Consider the following 9605-nt stretch of genomic DNA (forward strand, 5'->3'; position numbering starts at 1 on the left):
CGAGGGGACTGATGAGTTTTTATAGAAAACAATCTTTTAGTTTTTTCTTAGAGTATTCGATTAATCGGTAGAATACTTTATTACTAAGATAATCGACAGCTGCAGCCCTGGATGGGGAGGATGATGGGAAAAGTAGGAACCTAAGATGCAGATAAGAGAAATGTCTGAAAGTCATGGTCTGTCATAGTGACAGGACAATTGGTAATGCATGCTGCTCTATTCTATCATCTCAGACGGAACTGCTGAGAGGCTTTGGGCTGGGTCTATGACTTTATCACTGGTCGCTTCCTTCGGGTACGCCGAGTAGTTGTCAGTAGGGGTTTTTGGTGTCAACAGGTTGAGACACACTGTGGTACAGCATCTTAAGAAATGAGCCCAGGCCTTAAATAACTTAGAGGCAGATTTTATATGGGTGACCTGTGGAGAGGTGTCCAGAAGCCACTTTCAGATTAGAAGGGTTTCTGGAGGCTCTGCTAACGAGCGGAGGATGGTGCAGAGTTTGTACAATGTCCTTTTGAAGTCTCTCAAGTTAAAGTTCTTGCATAACGTTGCCCAAGCCATAACTTTGTGTGTCCTCTAATAAAACCTTGCTGCCCCTCCTGTCCAGCTGTGGTTTATTGAGGAGGGGTTATGACTGTCCCAAGGATGAAGTACCACAGCCATAACTGGTGCTTCCAGCCGCGATGCCAGTTGTAGCTCAGCCTTTGCATGTAGTTTTGAGGCTGGAGCGAATCCTGCCCGCTCCATCTGCCAACAAATCTCATGAGTCTGCGGAACATGCAGAAGACAGCGGGGGCGACTATGCTGCTCTAGTCAACAAACGCCAATGTGTAGCATCTCCGTTCATTACTCACGTGGACATGCCACCATCACTGCCAAAGGTTATGGCCCTAACCTGGCCAGTGCTCAAAATATTCACTATAGCTCCAAGGAACTGAGAAAGAAGTAGCCCAAACTCGTCGAAAGTGTCCCAAAGCTTAATGCATGCAATGATGCTAAAACCCTAGAGTCAGGTGAAGATGGGGTTGTAGGTGAGAAGACAACTTGGGAACCTGAGAGAACAACCCGTGCATAATCTCTCAGCAGAACGCATGATGACATAGACACCACCCCTCCTCTAAAATCCAGGAGTGTTACCAGACGTATGTACCCTGCTACCCTTACTCCTGATACCACCTTCTCAGGACATCTCCTCTGGACAACCGAAGGTCATCAGGGTCCAATATGAGACCCTCAGATTAACCCCTTGTGTAGAAAAGGCAGTGCAATCTGCAGGCATCAGGAGCGGAAGAAGCTGATCAGAATCATATATACAAGAAGGAAAAGTCGTGGAATAATGGAAATCAAGTGATTGATAGATGTAGTGATATAGAAATATTAAAAACACCTTGATTCATTCAGTATGGAGTATGTATGCCCCGCACAGAAATCCACGCCTTGGCTGCTTTCTGTGAAGTCACTAATGGCTGTCTGAGGAATCTTCTGCCACGCTGAATGCACTTGGACACACAAATGATCAAGATCCGCTGTTGGCAGCTTCCTTTCCGATTGCTGACTTATGACGTCCGATATGATTTTGATGGGAGACAAGTCTGTAGATCCTGCAGGCCATGAAGTAGGGTTGGGCAGTATACCGGTATCTACGATATACAGTGGTATTAAGATATGGTGATATCACATTGCATAATTACTGTGGTTTTTCCGTGATGTCATGGGGCGGTTGCACTTGACAGGCGCATAATGATGAGTTCAGGACATATACGCCATGCCTCTGTCTGGGAAATGCAGCTGCTCTTTTTAGTCAGCTGGCAGACAGCCGCACAGGGTCGTCACCCCAGCTGCTCACGTGTTGCTGGGTGGCAGTAGATGTAAGGCTTAAATTGTGACCTGCTGTCATGCTGGGCACTGCACCCACCTGCTGTAAGGCCCTGAAAGCTCTGCTGCCTGGGGACGACTGGCTCTATATCTACTAGAGCATGTTACTCTTCTTCTTCCAGCACTACACAGGGGTACAGGTCAGGGTGCACTGTGGGAGGTCACGTGTATAGGGCCGAGGCTGACGGGTGCACTGTGGGAGGTCACGTGTATAGGGCCGAGGCTGACGGGTGCACTGTAGGAGGTCACGTGTATAGGGCGAGGCTGACGGGTGCACTGTGGGAGGTCACGTGTATAGGGCCGAGGCTGACGGGTGCACTGTGGGAGGTCACGTGTATAGGGCCGAGGCTGACGGGTGCACTGTGGGAGGTCACGTGTATAGGGCGAGGCTGACGGGTGCACTGTGGGAGGTCACGTGTATAGGGCCGAGGCTGACGGGTGCACTGTAGGAGGTCACGTGTATAGGGCGAGGCTGACTGGTGCACTGTGGGAGGTCACGTGTATAGGGCCGAGGCTGACGGATGCACTGTGGGAGGTCACGTGTATAGGGCCGAGGCTGACGGGTGCACTGTGAGAAGTCACGTGTATAGGGCCGAGGCTGACGGGTGCACTGTGGGAGGTCACGTGTCTAGGGCCGAGGCTGAAGGGTGCACTGTGGGAGGTCACGTGTATAGGGCGAGGCTGACAGGTGCACTGTAGGAGGTCACGTGTATAGGGCGAGGCTGACTGGTGCACTGTGGGAGGTCACATGTAGCTTGATACATGTCTTATGGCGGGAATATTTTTGGCATCGCCCGCTTCTACCATATAGCACGTCTGGCCACACAGGCTGCTCACAGTAACATGGGGCCTGGAGTTGTCCTGTTGAAAAACGGCTCCTGAGACACTTTGGAGTAATGGACGTAACTCTGGTTTGACGATCAATGGAAGGTACCAGAAATGAAGACCAGGTACTGTACACTACCCCTGATCATTCTTCGGGGAGCAGGACCGCTGTGAAGATCTCTTCATGGTGTTACCCATATGGTCTCCAGACCAATCTCCAGTTATCGCTGTGCCTGGAGACATCACGGCATTGCTGGTCACCATGATAGCTGGTGAAGGCGGTGGACACCTGGAGCTGGACCTGTTAGCCTCCCAAAGCTTGGGATGTGACCGTTTCACATGCAGTACAGAATGTATCAGTAGATGCTATTCTTATAATCAGACCATCCATCTGGCCACATCCTCTCTGCATCTCCTGACTTCATTGTCATTCTCCTAACCACTGGGACACACAACGCTGACCTGTGCTGACATCTTCGCCTAGGCATGGAGCAATCTGCCGGGGTGATAGACCGAGGCCTCTCAGTTCAAGAACTCTGTCCATCGATCTGTGACGTGGTGATAACCCGCACAGGAGACATCGCACAATACAATCTGATTTTTGAGACTTCACGAGGCTAATTTTTTTTGCTTTCAATGTGTTTTTTTATGCTCCTTCCATGTGCCACAGATTGGAGCTAGGTGCGTAAATTTGATGCATTGCAGATCTTGCTGTTCTGCTACTGCCTCGATTTGCAGAACCTTCTATACTTTTATTCATTAAAACGTGTAATACATTTAAATCTCTCTATACTTAGCTGTCAATCACTAAGTAGGACCGCCCATGTGACTCCTAAGTCTCAGCAATCACTCATGATGAAGACCGCCCACCTGACTCCTAAGTCTCAGCAATCAATCACTAAGTAGGACCGCCCACGTGACTCCTAAGTCTCAGCAATCACTCATGATAAAGACCGCCCATGTGACTCCTAAGTCTCAGCAATCACTCATGATGAAGACCGCCCACCTGACTCCTAAGTCTCAGCAATCGATCACTAAGTAGGACCGCCCACGTGACTCCGAAGTCTCAGCAATCACTCATGATGAAGACCGCCCACGTGACTCCTAAGTCTCAGCAATCACTCAAGATGAAGACCGCCCACATGACTCCTAAGTCTCAGCAATCAATCACTAAGTAGGACCGCCCACGTGACTCCGAAGTCTCAGCAATCACTCAAGATGAAGACCGCCCACGTGACTCCTAAGTCTCAGCAATCAATCACTAAGTAGGACCGCCCACGTGACTCCTAAGTCTCAGCAATCACTCATGATGAAGACCGCCCACGTGACTCCGAAGTCTCAGCAATCACTCATGATGAAGACCGCCCACGTGACTAAGTCTCAGCAATCACTCATGATGAAGACCGCCCACGTGACTCTTAAGTCTCAGCAATCACTCATGATGAAGACCGCCCACGTGACTCCTAAGTCTCAGCAATCACTCATGATGAAGACCGCCCACGTGACTCCTAAGTCTCAGCAATCACTCATGATGAAGACCGCCCACGTGACTCCTAAGTCTCAGCAATCACTCATGATGAAGACCGCCCACGTGACTCCTAAGTCTCAGCAATCACTCATGATGAAGACCGCCCACGTGACTCCGAAGGACAGAGGGTCTGAATGTACAGATACAGGTTTTTCTGTAAGGAGTCGGAGGGACTATCCCAGATATCTCCTTCTGCATGTCCTGACACTGACACAGTTGGTTACCAGTAGAGATGAGTGAAGCGACTTTGAATGCTAAAAGATTAGTTCTAATGCTGTATGGAGATCCTCCTCCGTACAGCATTAAAATGTACTGCCTCTGATGAGGCGAGGTCCGTTATTCACAGGTGACTTCGCTGGATAACTTCAGTAATTATTACAGTGAAAGAAATTGGAACCGAAGCCGAGTTGCGTTCCAAGTTTTGAAGGTCTTTCACTCTAATAATTACCGAAGTTATTCAATGAAGTCTCACGGGACTTTGTCATTAACTCACTGCGGCTCATCGGAGCCCATACATTCTAGTTCTGTTCGGAGACGAATCTCCATACAGTATTATAACAAAGATTTTAGCTTCGCTCGCTCATCTCTAGTCACCAGCTCGTTGCTCCACCATCCGGTGAGATGCAGTGACATCAGTGTGTCTGCTGGACGGAGTACTCAAGTATGAACAGTGTAATAAAGGGGCATCCTACTGTGCAGGGGGCACCACTGTTTAGGGGTTCCTAAAGTAACATCAAACTCTGACGGGGCCCTTTGAGACATCATAATACACGGGGGCGTGAGGAGGAGTGTGCTAACAACATAAGGGGTACTATTTCTCCATGCTGGTGCAGAGGGGACGGCTGAACTGGACATGTATGGAGAGGGACTGGGCAGCGTCACAGGCCTGCTTTACTGATGGGGAGGTATGTTCCTGAACCTCTTCCCAGAAAACTATACCTCTCAGCTCCTCCTCTTTATACACTGCTCAAAAGAATAAAGGGAACACACAAATACCACATCCTAGATCTGAGTTAATTAAATATTCTTCTGAAATCCTTTGTTCTTTACATAGTTGAATGTGCTGACCACAAAATCACACAAAAATTAAAAAATGGAAATCAATTTTTCAACCCACGGAGGTCTGGATTTGGAGTCACTCTCAAAATTAAAGTGGAAAAACACACTACAGGCTGATCCAACTTTGATGTAATGTCCTTAAAACAAGTCAGAATGAGGCTCAGTAGTGTGTGTGGCCTCCACATGCCTGTATGACCTCCCTACAACGCCTGTGCATGCTCCTGATGAGGTGGCAGACGGTCTCCTGAGGGATCTCCTCCCAGACCTGGACTAAAGCATCTGCCAACTCCTGGACAGTCTGTGGTGCAACATGACGTTGGTGGATAGAGCGAGACATGATGTCCCAGATGTGCTCAATTGGATTCAGGTCTGGGGAACGGGCGGGCCAGTCCATAGCATCAATGCCTTCGTCTTGCAGGAACTGCTGACACACTCCAGCCACATGAGGTCTAGCATTGTCTTGCATTAGGAGGAACCCAGGGCCAACCGCACCAGCATATGGTCTCACAAGGGGTCTGAGGATCTCATCTCGGTACCTAATGGCAGTCAGGCTACCTCTGGCGAGCACATGGAGGGCTGTGCGGCCCTCCAAAGAAATGCCACCCCACACCATTACTGACCCAATGCCAAACCGGTCATGCTGGAGGATGTTGCAGGCAGCAGAACGTTCTCCACGGCGTCTCCAGACTCTGTCACGTCTGTCACATGTGCTCAGTGTGAACCTGCTTTCATCTGTGAAGAGCACAGGGCGCCAGTGGCAAATTTGCCAATCTTGGTGTTCTCTGGCAAATGCCAAACGTCCTGCACGGTGTTGGGCTGTAAGCACAGCCCCCACCTGTGGACGTCGGGCCCTCATATCACCCTCATGGAGTCTGTTTCTGACCGTTTGAGCAGACACATGCACATTTGTGGCCTGCTGGAGGTCATTTTGCAGGGCTCTGGCAGTGCTCCTCCTGTTCCTCCTTGCACAAAGGCGGAGGTAGCGGTCCTGCTGCTGGGTTGTTGCCCTCCTACGGCCTCCTCCACGTCTCCTGATGTACTGGCCTCTCTCCTGGTAGCGCCTCCATGCTCTGGACACTACGCTGACAGACACAGCAAACCTTCTTGCCACAGCTCGCATTGATGTGCCATCCTGGATAAGCTGCACTACCTGAGCCACTTGTGTGGGTTGTAGACTCCGTCTCATGCTACCACTAGAGTGAAAGCACCGCCAGCATTCAAAAGTGACCAAAACATCAGCCAGGAAGCATAGGAACTGAGACGTGGTCTGTGGTCACCACCTGCAGAACCACTCCTTTATTGGGGGTGTCTTGCTAATTGCCTATAATTTCCACCTGTTGTCTATCCCATTTGCACAACAGCATGTGAGATTGATTGTCACTCAGTGTTGCTTCCTAAGTGGACAGTTTGATTTCACAGAAGTGTGATTGACTTGGAGTTACATTGTGTTGTTTACGTGTTCCCTTTATTATTTTGAGCAGTGTATAATCTGCTCAGCTCCTCCTGCTCTATAACACGCTGCCTGCAGATTACATGGTGACAGGTTCTCTTTATATATAATCTGCTCAGCTCCTCCTGCTCTATAACACGCTGCCTGCAGATTACACGGTGACAGGTTCTCTTTATATATAATCTGCTCAGCTCCTCCTGCTATATAACAAGGTGCCTGCAGATTACACGGTGACAGGTTCTCTGTATATATAATCTGCTCAGCCCCTCCTGCTCTATAACACACTGCCTGCAGATTACATGGTGACAGGTTCTCTTTATATATAATCTGCTCAGCTCCTCCTGCTCTATACCACGCTGCCTGCAGATTACACGGTGACAGGTTCTCTTTATATATAATCTGCTCAGCTCCTCCTGCTCTATAACACGCTGCCTGCAGATTACATGGTGACAGGTTCTCTTTATATATAATCTGTTCAGCTCCTCCTGCTCTATAACACGCTGCCTGCAGATTACATGGTGACAGGTTCTCTGTATATATAATCTGCTCAGCTCCTCCTGCTCTATAACACACTGCCTGCAGATTACATGGTGACAGGTTCTCTTTATATATAATCTGTTCAGCTCCTCCTGCTCTATAACACGCTGCCTGCAGATTACATGGTGACAGGTTCTCTGTATATATAATCTGCTCAGCTCCTCCTGCTCTATAACACACTGCCTGCAGATTACACGGTGACAGGTTCTCATTATATATAATCTGCTCAGCTCCTCCTGCATGCTCTGTACATGGACTCAGTCTCGGGGCCTCGCTCGCGCTCAGTCTCGGGGCCTCGCTCGCGCTCAGTCTCGGGGCCTCGCTCGCGCTCAGTCTCGGGGCCTCGCTCGCGCTCAGTCTCGGGGCCTCGCTCGCCCTCAGTCTCGGGGCCTCGCTCGCCCTCAGTCTCGGGGCCTCGCTCGCCCTCAGTCTCGGGGCCTCGCTCGCACTCAGTCTCGGGGCCTCGCTCGCACTCAGTCTCGCTCGCACTCAGTCTCGGGGCCTCGCTCGCGCTCAGTCTCGGGGCCTCGCTCGCCCTCAGTCTCGGGGCCTCGCTCGCCCTCAGTCTCGGGGCCTCGCTCGCCCTCAGTCTCGGGGCCTCGCTCGCCCTCAGTCTCGGGGCCTCGCTCGCCCTCAGTCTCGGGGCCTCGCTCGCCCTCAGTCTCGGGGCCTCGCTCGCCCTCAGTCTCGGGGCCTCGCTCGCACTCAGTCTCGCTCGCACTCAGTCTCGGGGCCTCGCTCGCACTCAGTCTCGGGGCCTCGCTCGCACTCAGTCCCGGGCTCTCGCTCGCACTCAGTCCCGGGCTCTCGCTCGCACTCAGTCCCGGGCTCTCGCTCGCACTCAGTCCCGGGCTCTCGCTCGCACTCAGTCTCGGGGCCTCGCTCGCGCCCAGTCTCGGGGCCTCGCTCGCGCCCAGTCTCGGGGCCTCGCTCGCACCCAGTCTGGGGCTCTGCCCTTGCAGACATGGTCAGATGGGGCTGATGTTTCTGGTAATTACAGCTGCTGGTCCCCACTACCACCAGTAGGAGGCGCCATCCGCCCACGTGTTCGGCCCGCGCTGACGGAAGGATTTGCTCAGTCCTAATAATAACCTGGCGGAGGCCGGAGGCCCTGACAGAGGAGGCCAAGCACAAAGAGCGTACACATAGAGGTCTAAAAATACCCCTCCCACCTGGAACCCGAGCCTTAACCCTGCGCCTCCCAGCCCCCCACCTGGTAACCACAAGGAGAGCATTAACCCCTTCTGGGGACCCCACCGCCCTCTAGTGGAAGTGATAAAGGGGCAGAAGCACCAGGGTCTGAATCCACAAACACATGAAGCCGTGATAGGAGAACGTTCAGGAGTATGGCCGCCGGGAGGGACCTCAGGGTATAGGGGTGACTACCACCCTCAGCCTCCGACCTCCACAGGGGGCACTATTCATAGAGGAGAGTGGCCCGTACTGTGCTAATGCAGAGCACCAGGAAGCACCCGATGTAGCAGAGAGGAGCGCTTCCAGCAGCACAGCACGCAGAAGGAAGGGACCAGACCGGCTGCTGCAGCTTCAGATCCCAGTGTGAATGCTCCCTGGGGATGGCCGGTCTCTGGAGGTGTCGGACCCCAACTACAGAGCAGGTCAAAGGTCACACGGGGACATCCTGTAAACACTGCCTTTGTTGGGGGTGGAGCGTTTTTTTCAGGTTTTTCCCCATAGCCTTCCCAATTAAAAATAAAAAAGTAAAAACACCAATTTTTTTTTTATAAATCTGTAACATGGCAGCCCCCTGAAAGGAGAGAAGAAGCCCACCATAAAGGAGGGCTCCCCCTAACCAGCCCCGCACGGAGCATGTGAGGCCGCCGTCTCCTGGGGTTTGAGGGGCTGTTTCAGCTGTTGGTGGCCGGACATCTTCAGCCAGGACCAGGACAGGTGTCGTTTGCATCTCCATGAAGTTCTACAGGAAGGACATGGACCTCTTCGGCTGTGTATTCTACTGGCAGTGTACTCTGTGTAAAAAACATGTGTGGCAGCGCCCTCTCCTGGAAGAGTGGCCACACTGACCACAACACCCATCATTCAGCTCTCCACCACCCGGCTTCACATCTACAAGGACCCCAGAGGTCCTCAATCTTACACCAAATCACAGGAAAAACGGGGGAAGATAGAAGGTAGCGCACCTGTACCGTCAGGGCTCCTCCACCGCTTTAAGAAATGGCCTTAATCTGGGTGAACGCGTATGGGGGTGTATAAAAACAATGGGGGCTGAGAAACTCTAGCAAGGTGAAGTGAATGAGAGGTGGTGGGGGGAGAGAGGTGGGGGGGGGGGGGGGGGGGGGGGGGGGGGGGGGAAGA

The sequence above is a fragment of the Bufo bufo genome, chromosome 2 (genome assembly GCF_905171765.1).
Source record: "Bufo bufo chromosome 2, aBufBuf1.1, whole genome shotgun sequence".
NCBI lineage: Eukaryota > Metazoa > Chordata > Amphibia > Anura > Bufonidae > Bufo > Bufo bufo.